Source organism: Castanea sativa, chromosome 8 (assembly GCF_040712315.1).
Source record: "Castanea sativa cultivar Marrone di Chiusa Pesio chromosome 8, ASM4071231v1".
Classification (NCBI taxonomy): domain Eukaryota; kingdom Viridiplantae; phylum Streptophyta; class Magnoliopsida; order Fagales; family Fagaceae; genus Castanea; species Castanea sativa.
The window spans coordinates 43,884,961-43,899,923 of record NC_134020.1 but is presented as its reverse complement, the minus strand read 5'-3'; the positions used below and the strand labels follow the sequence as shown (position 1 = coordinate 43,899,923).

At 34.2% G+C, this 14,963-nt stretch overlaps 1 pseudogene; it reads left to right on the top strand.

The window, feature by feature from the left end:
- Positions 1–275: 275 nt before the first annotated feature.
- LOC142606383 (GABA transporter 1-like) lies at positions 276–14,516 on the top strand (annotated as a pseudogene).
- The last annotated feature ends 447 nt before the right edge of the window (positions 14,517–14,963 follow it).

Genomic DNA, 14,963 nt, shown 5'->3' with positions numbered 1-14,963 from the left:
CTATATACACACACACACACACATAATTTGAATGATATAATTGTGATTATTTTTAATTGTACCATGCATATGCATGATACAATTCATTGTGTCATTAATCAATTTATTTTTTTTTGAAGTCCATTAGATGTTTTTTTAATAAAACTTAGGAACTACACACAAGAATTCAATAATTATGGTTTGTTAGAGAAATAATTTAGCATCATCTTCAAAAGACTCTATTTCCAAAAGCCTATACTGCCTAAATTTTCTCTGCCTCTGCAATAGTGAGAGTGATGGGTTCGGTACTGCCACCCAACTCAATAGCAAGGCATGAAGGAGAGGATGTAAAAGACGCCACTGGAAGAGCTGACCATCATAATAAGGATCTTGATGCTGGTGCTCTCTCTTTGTCCTTAAATCAAAAGGTGACCACCACTTCCATTTTCCCATGGCGTTGTTGTTATAAACTTAATTATAATGGTTTTTTGTGGTCTACTCTTTATTTTTATTTTTAATTCCTCAATATATTTTTTTTAAAGAGTTTCAACCTATAATATCAACTCCTGATGATAATTCTTTATCATTAGACCAAAACACTAATAAGTTTTTAATGTAGGCAGAGATTGAACCCCAGATCTCTTATACAAGCATAAAAAACTTTACTAGTTGAGCTAATCCTTAATATATTGTCATTGAATGTTTTTCTCGTCTCATTTACATTTTTTTTTCTCCCTTTTTTATTTTATTATTTCTTATTCTTATCATCCTCATCAACTTCTAAAAATAGATCCTTATTATCAAATTGTGTGGTGATTTGGACCAACCAAATAAATTTCTCAAAAAAGAAAAGAAAAAGAAATGAACACCATTACACCAATACATACACCATCCACTATTGCTTTTCAGAAACTGTTAAAATTATAACGTTAAAACTATTTAACCCCTGCTACATTTCCTATCTTTTATTTTATTTTTCTTGGAAATGTGGTCAATGCCTAACTAAAAAAAATGAAACAAACCCATATATTCTTTTTTTGTGTTTTCACTCTAAGAGCATTAGTATCAGTATGTGTAAAGTCTTGCAAAATAGAAAAAGTTGCTCATTTTACACATTTTGAGCAAAAAAACACTCACATCAGTTGGTGTAAAATTGTGCATTTATGCACAATTGCTACAGTAACCGTGCATATATGCACGGTTATTATAGCTCTTCTATTTATTATTTTATGTTTTTTTTTTCTCTCTACTCTCCCTTGCTTTGTCAGACTCTCTCTCACCCACTCTTCAATGCCGTGCATATATGCACGGTTAGAGCATCCACATTAGTTCATTCATTTTACACATCTATTTTTACACTAAAAACCTACTTTTTCTATTTTACATATCCATTTTTACAAAACACCCACATCAGTTCATCTATTCTATCACCTCTTTTAATTTAATAATCAATTTCCTCACATTTTTTATTATTTCTATCAACTACCCGCATGTAATATGCGTGCTCTCTCTCTCTCTACCCATTTCTGATTTGTTGCTCTCTCTCTCTACACCCATCTCTCCCTCTCGATCAACTCTCCCTCTTCGATCCACCATCTCAGATCAACTCTCCCTCTCCGATCCATGAGCTCAGATCAACTCTCCCGCTCGATCAACTCTCCCTCTCCAATCCACGAGCTCAAATCAACTCTCACTCTCGATCAACTCTCCATCTCCGATCCACGAGCTCCGATCCAGTTAAGCACCTATCGTTCCGATCAAGCACCGATCTGTGCTTGTGTATCTTTGTGTTTTTTTTTTTTAGCAAGTGTATCTCTGTGTTGATTTGTCTGTGTGGATGTGTTTGTGTGTGGGTGTGTTTATGTGCATCTGAAAAAAAAGAAGAAGATGAGGAGTTAAGTTTTAACTGAGTTTGTTGAGCACGGAGAAAAGAGAGAAAAAAAGGAGCGAATGGAAAATTATAAAATAATGGGATAAACGAGTTACAGTAACCGTGTAAATATACACGATTACTGTAGCTCGTAGATGGATTTGCATAATTTTACACATTTTTACACCCATTGATGTGGGTGTTTTTTTGCTCAAAATGTGTACATTTGGTAGTTTTTTTTCTATTTTAGAAACTTTTACATGAACTGGTGTGGATGCTCTAACTGTAGCTCTTCTATTTATTATTTTATGTTTTTTTTTCTCTCTCCTTTCCTTTGCCTTGTCAGAATCTCTCTCACCCACTCTTCAATGCCAAGAAGAAAAAGAAGCAGCCGACCATCACAACTAACCAACCACCACCACCACAACCAACCCATTACAACATCAATTTAATCCAATCACAATCAACCCAAAATTAATGAAAATCATCACAAACCCAACTTAAAATCAACTCCAAATAAAACACAACAGAAAACCCATTTGGCAAAATACAAATCAACCCAAAACCCAAGTTTGCTGCCGCCATGAGAGAGAGAGTGTGAGTGTATTGAGCCATGGAAACTTGGTAGAGAGATTTTTTTTTTTTTCAAATTTGAAGAGAGCACTGATTTGATAGAGAAAGAGAGGGGGAGAAAGAGAAAGATTTTTTTTGTTTTTTAAGAAATGAAAAAGAAGAAGAAGAAAGAAAGAATAGCGAAAGAAAAAGAAGAAGAAGAATAAAGAAAGAAGATGCTAAAGAAGAAAAACGTAGAAGAAAAAAGAAGGAGAAGAAGAAAGAACGAGGAAAAGAAAGAGAGAGAGTGTTTCAGAGAAGTGAGGTAAGGTGGTGTGGCCGAGTAAGGGAAATAATAAAAAGAAGAGGTGAAAAAGTATTATTTTAATAAAAGAGGGTGTATTATAGATAATCTGATGCAGGTGTTTTTTATGGTTTTAAAAACTAAACCAAGAGCCGAACCGTTTTTTTAAAATTCCCTATTCAACACAATTTTTTCCGGTTTTTTACCAGTTTTAGGGGTTTTATTGGACCGGACTGGCTCTCAGTTCCCAGTTGAACCGATCAGACAGGCCGGTCCGGTCCAAGTTTTAAAACAATGGTGTTTTTGCAAATTGATCATGTAAAATAAAAAAAGTAGGTTTTTATTGTAAAATAGAAAGAAACTTTTGCACATACTGATGCTAATGCTCTAAAAGTATCTTTTGATAACCGATCACCAAACTCACCACCATAAAAAGTTTCAAAACAACTCTTTTCCATTGTAAGCCTAAACTTCATAGCAAAAGTTATATGTAAAGTAAATAAGTTTTTTTTTTTTAAATATCTTTTGCTTTATATATAATTATTGTGAAAATTTGTAATATTAGTTTGATTTTAAGTTAATTTGATTCGTAGAAAAATAAATTTTAAATAAAAAATTATAATATAAGAATTCAAATATATGTTTAATTATTTGATATAAGAATATTGTTATTTAAAATTTTATCTTAAACCTCAAATTGTATAGAACTAGCTAACCTTGAGGTTGCCTCAGAATATTGACTATGAATTTTAAACTCAAGATCTCATGGATTTCGTGAGGTATTAGAAATCAATAATAAAATCTTTTGGTTTGCGGTTGGTCCTTGTTACCTCTTTTTGACTCAAAGATAGAATTGTATTGATAAAACTGGGGAAAGCCCCTCATTACAATATTTCAATGGCTAGGACCCATCCCACCCACTACGTTTACAAGAAAAGAACAATAAAATACTAAACACACTAACGTAAATAGCACACTCAGGTGCTCTTAATGGTGGGCCAGCTGCCCATTCCACCTATGATAATCTTGTAGTAAAGTTGTGGCTCCCCTAAGTATATCACTTGGCTGGCTCTGTGTATCTTCGAAGTAGAACCGGTTCCTAGCATTCCAAATGGACCATGCAACCATCGCCCATAATTCCTGCTCTTCTCTCGTGAGTTTCTCCATCAGCTGTCTAGCTAGGAGGTGGAAGGTCTGTATTCTTGCCCCACACTTCTGTAGCTTCCCTCTAACCATCGCCCATACATTCCTGGCCATAGGACATTCCCACAATGCATGGCTGACTGTTTCCTCTGCCTGACCACATATTGCACAAGATGGGTCAATGGGTACTCTCCTACGGGCAAGGTTAGCACGAGTAGGAAGGATATTTGAGCATGCTCTCCATACGAAGTTTCGGACCTTCGGCGGTATATTTAATGTCCATAGCTTGTTCCAAAGTCTCTTGTCAACCTGTGCCCGTGAGTGTTCAGCCTCATCCACTTGGCTCATTTGCCGAGCAACCTGATATGCTGATCTTACGGTGAATTGATGTGCTTTGTTTTCCTTCCAATAAATCTGATCCCAGTCACGTGTGTTACGGAGCTGGATACAAAGGACTTCTTCTTGGGTGGACTGCAAGAATGTGTCTTGTATCACTCTCTTTTTCCATTGCATGGTTCGTTGGTCAATCAGGTCCCCCACTTTCATTGAAGTGTCCACATCTGGTTTGAAAAGTGGGGGGTGGGGTAACCACCCACTAGACCTCACCATAATACTCTGCCCATTGCCTATTTTCCATCTGGTCCCTTTACGGATAAGTTCCCTTGCCGATAACAAACTACGCCATACAAAGGAGGGGTTGTGACCAAGTTCAGCTTCCATGAACGAACACTTTGGGAAGTACCGGGCCTTGTACACTCAAAAAAAGAGAGAGTGAGTACCTGTGACCAGCCTCCATGCTTGCTTGGCTTACATAGCTTGGTTAAAAGCATGGATGTCCCTAAAGCCCATACCTCCCCTATCTTTTGGTGTGCACAATTTGTTCCAATTTATCCAATGAATTTTTTTCTCGCTTCGGGTTTGTCCCACCAATATTTAGCTACCGCTGAGTTGATTCCTTCACACACCATCTTGGGAATTTTGAAAATGCTTATAGTGTACGTGGGGATTGCTTGGGCTACCGTCTTAATCAACATCTCTCTTCCCGCCTTTGAAATTGTTTTTTCCTTCCACCCATCACCCTTTTCGTTATCCTCTCTTCTAGCTCCTTAAAAGTGCTCAGTTTTGATTTTCCCCCAACCATGGGCAGTCCGAGGTATTTTTCACAATTATGCATGACCTGTGCCCCCATCTAAAAGGTCCTCATATGCACAAACTCTCTCCTTGTGCTACTTTGCTTTTAATTAAAGTGTTTTTATTTAATAAAGAAATTAAATTATCTAATGTTTCGAAGTGTACAAATTGAACAGGATCATGGGTACACTGTGGTTACCATTTGACAACTTCAATAGTTGCTCCACCTCTTCTAAGCCTTCCATATGCCCTCGCATCTCTTGGATGGATACCCTGAATTTTTTGTTTGGTAATTGCAGCTCTGGTGACAATGTATTCATACAATTTAATCTCTCTGGTGTGCTTGAACACCATGCTCAATTGGGTTGTCGCCACCTCAGGTTCAGAGACATGGCTGAAGATATTTTAGGTATGAACACTACTTTTCCTGCCCTAATTTTCGGCTCATTATATGATTATATAAGTGGTCAAATTTCCGTACCCATAATATACAAAAAATAGAATACGATAATCAAAATATACAAATAGAATACATAGTTGTTATATGAGTATATGACACCAATAGGTCCCTAACTCTAAAATCCATTTTATATAGCTTCAATAAAAAATATAATTCTTCATTCGGAATTCTCGGGATATGGCTTTGATGTCAATGTATTAATATTTGAAAAGAAAATTTTGACTCTTTTTTTTGGAGGGGAATTAGTTAGTACACGAATATGAATCCAGTGGGAGACCTTTTGATCGTTGACCTTGCGTAATCAATCAAGATGGCTGGGATTACATTATTGAGTACTGAGTATATGAGTTCAATTCCACTTGAAATTGTTTACCTAAGCATTATTTTAAGTAAAAGACTAAAAATTCAATCATTACATGTAAACACAATATAATCGAAGTTATTGTCAAAAACAACAATGTCAAAGTGGGATACTATTTGTCCTTCAAAGCATGTTTCACATGAATCACACCATTACACATTGTTTGAAGAAAATGTTGGAGGCATGAGCATGATACGTCAAGTTTTGGCAACCTGGGTCATGTCAAAGCACGTTTCCACGAAAGCCATAAAAAATGAAGCTAATAAAAAAAAAAAAAAAAAAAAGGAGTGAAAAAAATATTTTAACGACTTGATCATAGAGAAATTATTAAGTTTATCGGAAGGATTGTTGACGTGATCCTCTTAACAAATTAAATAATGTAATTTATGCAAATATGTGAGATAAATTCCTAATCAGCACAAAAATAAAAAATAAACAACCATCAAACCATATCACATTTATATAAATATATATATATATATATATATATATAAAACAACGTTTTATTAGTTAGAACTTAAAAGGACCAAGAGGACTACGTCAGCAATCTTCCAGTGGACCTTATAATAATTTCTTCTGATTATGATGAATCAAGTTTATGTAGCAAATAGTTTCTAAAAAAAATTAAAAGTTTACGTAGCTAATTAAAACTACTACTACTACTACTCTCATAAGTCATAAGGTGGAAATGTTAAACAGAAAAACCATAAAAATAAAAATCGTTTTAAATTTTCCCATGTGCCAATTACAAAATTTCCTAGTGACCTTTCTATTACTTCTTAGGCCGGATCCGACACTTAAGAAGTAAAGAAATTCAAATTGGCCCACATATAATATCTATAATATTATGTCAAATAAAAGCTTTTAACTTTTCATTGACTTTTTTTTTTTGAGAAACTTTTCATTGACTTGATTCTTAAAAAAACAAAGGAAACATTTCATTGATTTATTTTAATATTGTCACACAAGATTTTGAACGTTTATCCTTTTTTTCCGTCATCATTATAATATATGTATTATAGTTGGTTTTAATTTAGAGTTATAAGTTTAATTTTGATTTCGTGTTGATTTAGCCTAATGTTGTCATATAAATTTCGGAAAACTCACATATTAGCCTAATGGTATTTTTGGATAGAGTAACCACATTGAATAAAGAGAAAAGTTAACAAATGTCTTAGGGATATTGGTTTAAAATATATTTTTAGAAATTATTATGAGAAAAGATAAAAATAATTAATTACTTTTTTTTATTGATTTTTACAAGTCCTATAAAAATAATGTCAAAATTTTTATAAAATGATTTATTAACTGTAAGGACACAATTCAAATTCCCAATCTACAACCGAAAAGAAATGGGCTTGAAGGGCCTTTTTACAATAAATTTGTAGAGAGTGGGTTTGCAATCTAGATTTCAAGGATGATTTAGATAATAAGGAAAAGAACGGGCTCTGGGCCCAATGACACGAAATAAAGAGTTATTTGTAAGAGTATGACTAAAAGCTTGTCCTCGGACATAATCCGAGGATAGTTTATAAATTATTTCCTAAGGTTGGATACAATTATCGGTTATCATATACTATTGTCCTTCTACTTCACCGAAAAAGTCTCTCCCCTTCTTCGTAGGTCTTCCCCTTTATTTATACTTCCTCTTCTTCTCTTCATCATCTTCCACCTCATGGTTGTAATGTTGGCTTTGGATACTTGTCCCATCAATTCTTCCCCAAAGTCCTCTGGGGTCAGGGACCAAGTTCCGAATTTCATGCTCAGGTCCCATCTTCCCCTCTCTACAGTCAGTATGTCAATCACAGAGCTTTTAATGCATGGGCGGTGGTAGCAGCTTTACTTTAGATATTCCACCGCTCTTCCTGTTGTCCTCCACGTATGTCGTGTCTTCCCGTAGTCATAGGATTTCTTATAACATAGTCTTGGGACTCCAAATCTCTCTTCCTATGACCTCGGCTTAACAATCCGAGGACGAAATTTATTCCTTGGACGTAATTGGTCATTCGTTTATCATATCTTTACTTGACATTTCTTTATGAGGTACATTCAGGTAATCCTAGATCATTTGATGTCCTCGGATTTGGGTTTCTAGCCCAAAAGACTTTGTTGGGCTATCCTTGGTAAATTACTGGGCCCAATGCCCCTACATTAACAATTATCCTAAGAGCACCCGTTAACATGATCTCCTTAAATAAATTTTGATTAATAATGTTTTATCTTTCCTAGATAATTAAACTTTTTATTTATTAATTAACATTAACATGTATCATAATATGTGTGTGTGCGCGCGCGCGCGTGTGTATATATTATTAAACCTTGTGCTTTGCAGAAATTATCGATGTTATTCAAATTGATTCTTTCTTATAAATATATTTGATTAATTATGTTATCTCATGTTTCTTGAAAGGATTTCGTTGGATTACTATTCTTTATAACTTACATTTTCCCACATTGTTAGTATATAATATATATATATATATATATATGCTAGTATTATTTATAAATAATTTCCAATTAATTTTGCTAATGGCAATGCTCAAGAATTAGGTCTTTACTAACACATATGGTTTACCTGCAGGGCCAGGATGGGGTCTTTACTTTGTGGGTCCAATTCAATTGGTAGTATGCTATGGCGCTGTTGCAGACAATCTACTTGCTATCAAGTCCAAATGGAACCATGATGCTCTATGAATTTGTGATTACATTTGAATGCTTAATGTTGATTTTAGTTCAAATGCCATCTTTTCATTCACGGAGACACATCAACTTGATATCCTTGGTTCTATGCCTCTCCTATTGTGCCTGTACAGTGGCAGCTTCAATTTACATTGGTAACTAGAGTAATTAAACACAAAGGTTTTGAATTGATTTTCTGAGGAAATTGTATGAATACCCCTACTTTACTTTTTACTACATTGTAACCTCATGCATATGCATGGATACATTTAAAAATATATAATAAGATGCATAATATAATTCCTATATATATAATTTAAATATTATTGATAATCATTTTTTATATTTTGTTAACTCTTTAAAAAAATTTATAAGGATATTATTAGATACTACCTCTGAGCACACGTTCACGCGCGTGTTCAATGGCTATTCTATTTTTTGGATAAGGGTTAATTTAGAGTATTTATTCTAATTTGAGATTATTACATTTTCTAATAACAAAAAATACCTAAGAGTGTGATGAAAAATTATTTCATTACATATAATACTCATCACACCTCTAGGTTTTTTATGATTGAAAAATGTAGTAATCCCAAATCATAATAAATGCTTTAAATTAACCATTACTCAAAAAATAGAAGAGTCTCTGAGCACACGTGAGGCTAGTATTTATTTATGATAGTGATCAAGTTGAATTTAATCCTAAAATGTAGTGTTTTAATCCTAAAATTTAGTAATGTAGTACACATTCATAATAAAAGGTTAGAAAAGAAAAAGTACATGTTTAAAAGTTCTGAATTAATTTTTTTTTTTTAAATCCCATGTTCTATCCAAAAATACTACCCGGCCACCTTTTTTTTCCAAATTCAAAGTTTAAAAACAATACACATTTGTAGATAACTACATGTGCTGTTTTAATCCTAATAGTTAGCCGCTTACTGCACATCTATAATAAAATTTAAAAAAAGTTTAAATTTCAAAGATATTAACTATCCTTAAAACTGAGAAAATGTACGTAACATTTTTTATGAAGTAGTAAATTAACATTTATTATTAAAAAAAAAATGTAAATTGAATTTCACATAGAATTATACAAATGATAAATATGATTTATGTTACAAAAGAAATTTTTTACAACAATTTCTTAGATAACAATCACTTCATGTGAAGTTTAAATTGGATAACCATTAACATATTACATCAAATATATAATAATATCTTCTAAAAAAAAGTAGCGTAAATTACATTTAAAAAAATTTGTGTAAAAAAAGTATCTTCCTTTCTACACCTACTGCTAAACCCCATACAACCTCACAGCAAGCCTTCAAAATAGAACCCCAAAAATCCCTCCTTTTTACATCTTCACTAACACAAAACAAAAAATCCCTCCCCTCCTTTACCAACCCAAAAATCCCAGCCACCATGCGATTAAACGGATATAGATAAGTACTATGCTTATCTGATCCAATTCCAACACTAACACACACAAAAACTTCCTAATGATAAGCATAATCATAAGTTAACCCCTTATGCAAAAGGGTAACAACTGAAAAGAAAAGATAGAGTGATCCACATCTAATATGGACTTTAGAGACCTGTGAGCAAAAGAAGCAGAATAGCAGCAAGGAGATTTTAAATAAAATAAAATTTTAAAAAAAAAACCGAAAACAACACCCAAACAAAAACAAACGTGGATCTTGGATGCTTTTCATTTAACAAAAATAAAAGACAAAAAAATAGATTCCAAATTCACAAAATAATATTATTTTACCATCAGGCAGGCACAACATTCAACATTAAACAACATTGTAAATAAGGCTAATTCATACAATAAGTAGTAAATTACCTTAGTAGCCCTGGTAATTCCCTACTTGATGTATCATCAAGCGTGTTCTGCGTGGCTACATCAGAAAACGCAGTAACAATTAGGACAACTATCAAACAATTCCAAACAATAGAATCATGGTTACATAGCCAACACCTCACCAATGGACTGGATGTGCAAAGGAGATATATGTGTTAATAGGATAAGAGACCCACCTCTGTTGAGAAATTTGACAAAATATAATATACCCTCATCACATTGATCTCTTGTTTTGTGAAAATCCCAAAAACAGCAATGCCAATAGACAACATCTAAAAAATATGTAGAAAAAAATTGGATCAAAACACTCACCACCATTGTAGTGGCCATTAATCGAATGAAGAGAAAATAAGGACAGCCACCATGGGAGAGAATGAGGAATTTTTTGTCAAAAATGAAGATCTATCTTTCTTTTTCCTTTTTTTCTTTTTTTTTTTTCAGAAGAAAACTGAAGAATTAGGAGAGTGCACTATTCATTGAGTTTGTGTTTATGTCCAGGAGAGTGGGCTCCTTTTTTCTGGGCATTTTTGTTGTGTGGGAGTTAAGATAGTAATTCACAGTTATCTTTTTCTTTTTTTTTTTCTTTTTTTTGAGGATCTAATTCACAGTTATCTTAAATTGAACATGACAATAGTTGGCCTTTTTACATATTTATCCTCGCTGGTTTAAAACTTGTAAGTGAATAGGATGAGTGTACTTAAGACATCCAAAATGAGGGATCCAAACAAGGAAAGCCTCTTAAATAATAGTATAGATAAAATGTAAATTGTCCATGTTATTTTTTTTAAAAATCACTCTTTTTTTATGATTCATTTATTCTAGACTCTTTGGTTTTTGTACTTAATAACCTACTTAGATGGATATTTATGATATGGTCCCACATTTGATTCTAAAATTAAGAAATAAAACTCAAATTTGGAATTCTAATTTAGGACACATGGTGCAAAATTGGAACTCTAATTTGAAATTCTAATTTGAGGTTTTCTCAGCTTTACCTATTATTATATATATAGATTAGGAAACTCATCCAACGGGCCCAAGAAGGACCCTTCACTATTTAGTGATAAAAGGCTCAAGGAGGTGGTACATTGGGCCAATCCGTGGGAAATAAAAAATTGGGAAAAGAAGAGAAAGATTGGGGCTACAAAAGAAAGAGGGATGATGGACCTGAGGCCCAAAAGAGGGTGAGGAGTCCATAGGAAAACGGAGAGGGGAAAGAAAAGAATTCAGCCCGTTAGGACCAGAGAAAGAAAAGGAGTAGGGGAAGGACGCTGGGGGGGTTGCCTGGGACCTTCAGATGTACAGCACGGCTAAAGGAGGATTAAGACAGTTCAAAAGTACCAAGAACAAGAAACAGATGGGCCTTTTCTCGAAGCAACCAGTAATACAGCACAAGGCCTGAGGATTTGGAAAGCAATGGCTTAGGGGTAGGAAGTCGGTGTCTCAGGAAACCCAGAATAAGAAATCCATGAAAGGAAATGGTTAGGGAAACCTTCGGTTTCACAGAAGAAGGCTCCATTTACTGGGAAAAATGACAAAATGAAGGGGCAGCTAAAAGGGGGTAAGCCTGAAAAGAGAAGACAGACAAAAAAGGGGACTAGAAGGTCAGCAAAACACTTTCAAAGAAAAAATATCACAAGAAGGGAGCTATGGAAAATAAGGAAAGGAGCAATTGTCAGAAGAGCTGAGATAAACAGGGGGCTCTAGTACCCAGGGGGCCAAAGGGGGAAGAATCAATGGTACCCCGAAACCCTAATGTGACACTATAAAAGGGGGAGAGCAGCCAACGTTGGGGGCATTCAGCAAGAAAAAGAACAGATAGAATCATTAAGAAGAAGTTTTGTAAACTCAAAGAAAACAGGGAAATACCTCCCGGTATCCCAGAAACAGCCACCAGAGCACATGCTTGGATTCAAAAGGATTCAAATTTTGCAAGTCTTGGAGACCTAAAAGAGTCATCTAAGTCTGTAATTTTTTAGCTTATTTGAACCTTGCATTAAGTCTTGGTGAGCTCATCGTAATCCATAACTAAGAAAATCAATGAAATATTTCCCCGCTGATTTCAGGATCCCGAGCAATTATTTCGTTTTTTCCTTATTACATTTGTCTGCCCTGCTGTTTTCTTGTTGATCAATACGTATATTCTCGATTGCTAGTGTATGTGTATTATAGGAGTCTCGCCCTGTGCACCACTTGGTCTTTAAACAGCCCATTTAACTGGGGTAGACCAAGCCCAATCCCTTCAAACTACAATTAGGGAGTCCGGGGTCCTTGTTTAAACTTGGGTCTGGATACTATTCTAAAAAAGGACTCTCACACTATCATTGCCACAACATATAGAAATGGGATGATTCCAAAAATTTAGGTTTTTGCAATATTAATTCATAGAGTAGAAAGAGTATTTAAATATGGGCAGTGTTTATTACACATTTATGTGGATGTAAACAAGAGTCAAATGACACTGAAATCGTGAGTCTAACTCGTGTCACACAAGTGTGTAATAGATTTTACCCTTTAAATATTTATAGTAGCGATCATGTCGCTTGGTATGTAATCGTCTAACAAATTTTGTTTGCAGGCAACAATAGCACCACTAGGGTATGTAATTGTCGAACAAATTTTGTTTGCAGGCAACAATAGCACCAACAGTAAAGGGAAAGATGTTTAAGGGACTATGTAGAGTATTTGTTACACAATAGTCGCAATGACTTTCTTCACTGTAGCCATCTCAGGCTATTGGGCATTTGGCAACCAAGCTGGGCAGCCTCATCCTCAGTAATTTCTTAGACAATAACAGGCAGCGTTTGGTACCAAAATGGTTGGTTTGATCCCCAACATGTTCACTTTTCCTGAACTATCAGCTGTGGCAGACTAGCAGTGGTAAGATTCAGGGACGGAATTAGGATTCGAACCTGAGGGACGACAAAGCTTAAAACAAAAAAATAAATAAACAAAAAATTATGAAAATAAAAACTAACATTTATTTTATATTCAACAAAATACTACATACAAAATAAGTATTTTTTAAACATTTCATGTTATAAAACCATCAACAAAGTATAACATACAAAATAAGTATTTCTTAAACATTTCAACACATTATCAAAATGGAACTTGACACTCTTTTAATCTCTAAAGTCGTCTATGATTGATTTTGTACCAAATTTTGTAGCAATCTCATTTTCAATGTACAAAATCATAGACTTAAATCACAATTACACAAAGAATAAAATTAAATCTAAAGAGACAAACACAATTACATATATATAATATATTAGCCACATGACCCACACCACACAAAGTGACAGAGACAAAATTTAATGACTCAGTACCAATGACTTTTACAATCATTGTCTAACATCTATTTCGATCAAATAATGTCTCCCATGTATATTTTATCTATCTGCTTCTATGAAAAGAATGATGCATACTCAAAATTCAGCATTAATAGTGTTGCCAAATTTAGTGCACTCAAACAATCATTGGTCTCAAGCACAAACACATTTTCATATATATACTAGTTTTTTTTTTGGGTGGGGGGGAGGGGCAGTGGGCCCCCCTCTGCCCCACTGTGGGTCCGTCCCTGGTAAGATTTAAGAATCTCTCTCTCTTTATCTCTGAAATACAAATAAATTCTCTATTATCCGATACCAAAAAGATTAAGCTGTCAATAAACAGGTTTGATGGGTGAGATTTTTTAAAAAAAAATATATGAAAAATAGGGTAGAGGTACATGATTCAAACTCATAATCGTCTGCTCTAATACTATAAGTGTAACATACTTGAGCATTTAGAAAATGATGAATTTACTTGTTTAAATTAACATGTCATTGTTTACTACAGGTGTATTTGTAGCCTACAAAGGAGGTGCTCGAGCGTACATTTGGTGATCCAAAGGCCATACAGTTTTCTGCCTGCAATGTAATCCTAAGGTTGATATCTCGGTCACTGTCTGTCATTGCAGCAACAACCATAGCAGCAATGCTTCCATTCTTTGGTGACATTAATGCAGTCATTGGAGCTATTGGATTCTTATCTCTAGACTTCATACTGCCAATGCTTTTCTACAACTTCACCTTTAGGCCATCTAAGCGAAGCCCCATTTTTTGGTTGAATACAACTACGGCTGTGGATTCAGATTTTTTAGAGTTCTTAGAGTGGTCTACCAAATAAAGTTCTTTTAATCTTGATCTTTCATTTAAAATCCAAAGGTTTAAATTACACCATGTTATTAGTTTGTAAACAAAACCTTAAAAATATATTTTACATCAGCTATTAAAAAGAACATGTCACATTTTGAATTTATTTTAGTTTAAATTTTTTTTTTAAATTCAACTCTGAATCCCAATCTCATTGCCATGCCAACACCCAGAGGCACCAATCTGATCTCCAACGAGATCTCGGCGCCACAATGAATAGAGAACTTGGTGGCAATGTTCAACGCCAAAAAGATAGTTGCTTTGGTAGAACCATTTTTAACATAACTCTGCAAAATATATTTATCCGGTTGTCCCATTTTTCAACTTGTAGACTTGCTCTTTATGCGTAATGGCCTGGGATAGTTTTTGTACCAATTTTTTTCTAAGTTAGTTTCTGTACCCAATTGAATTCATTATTAAA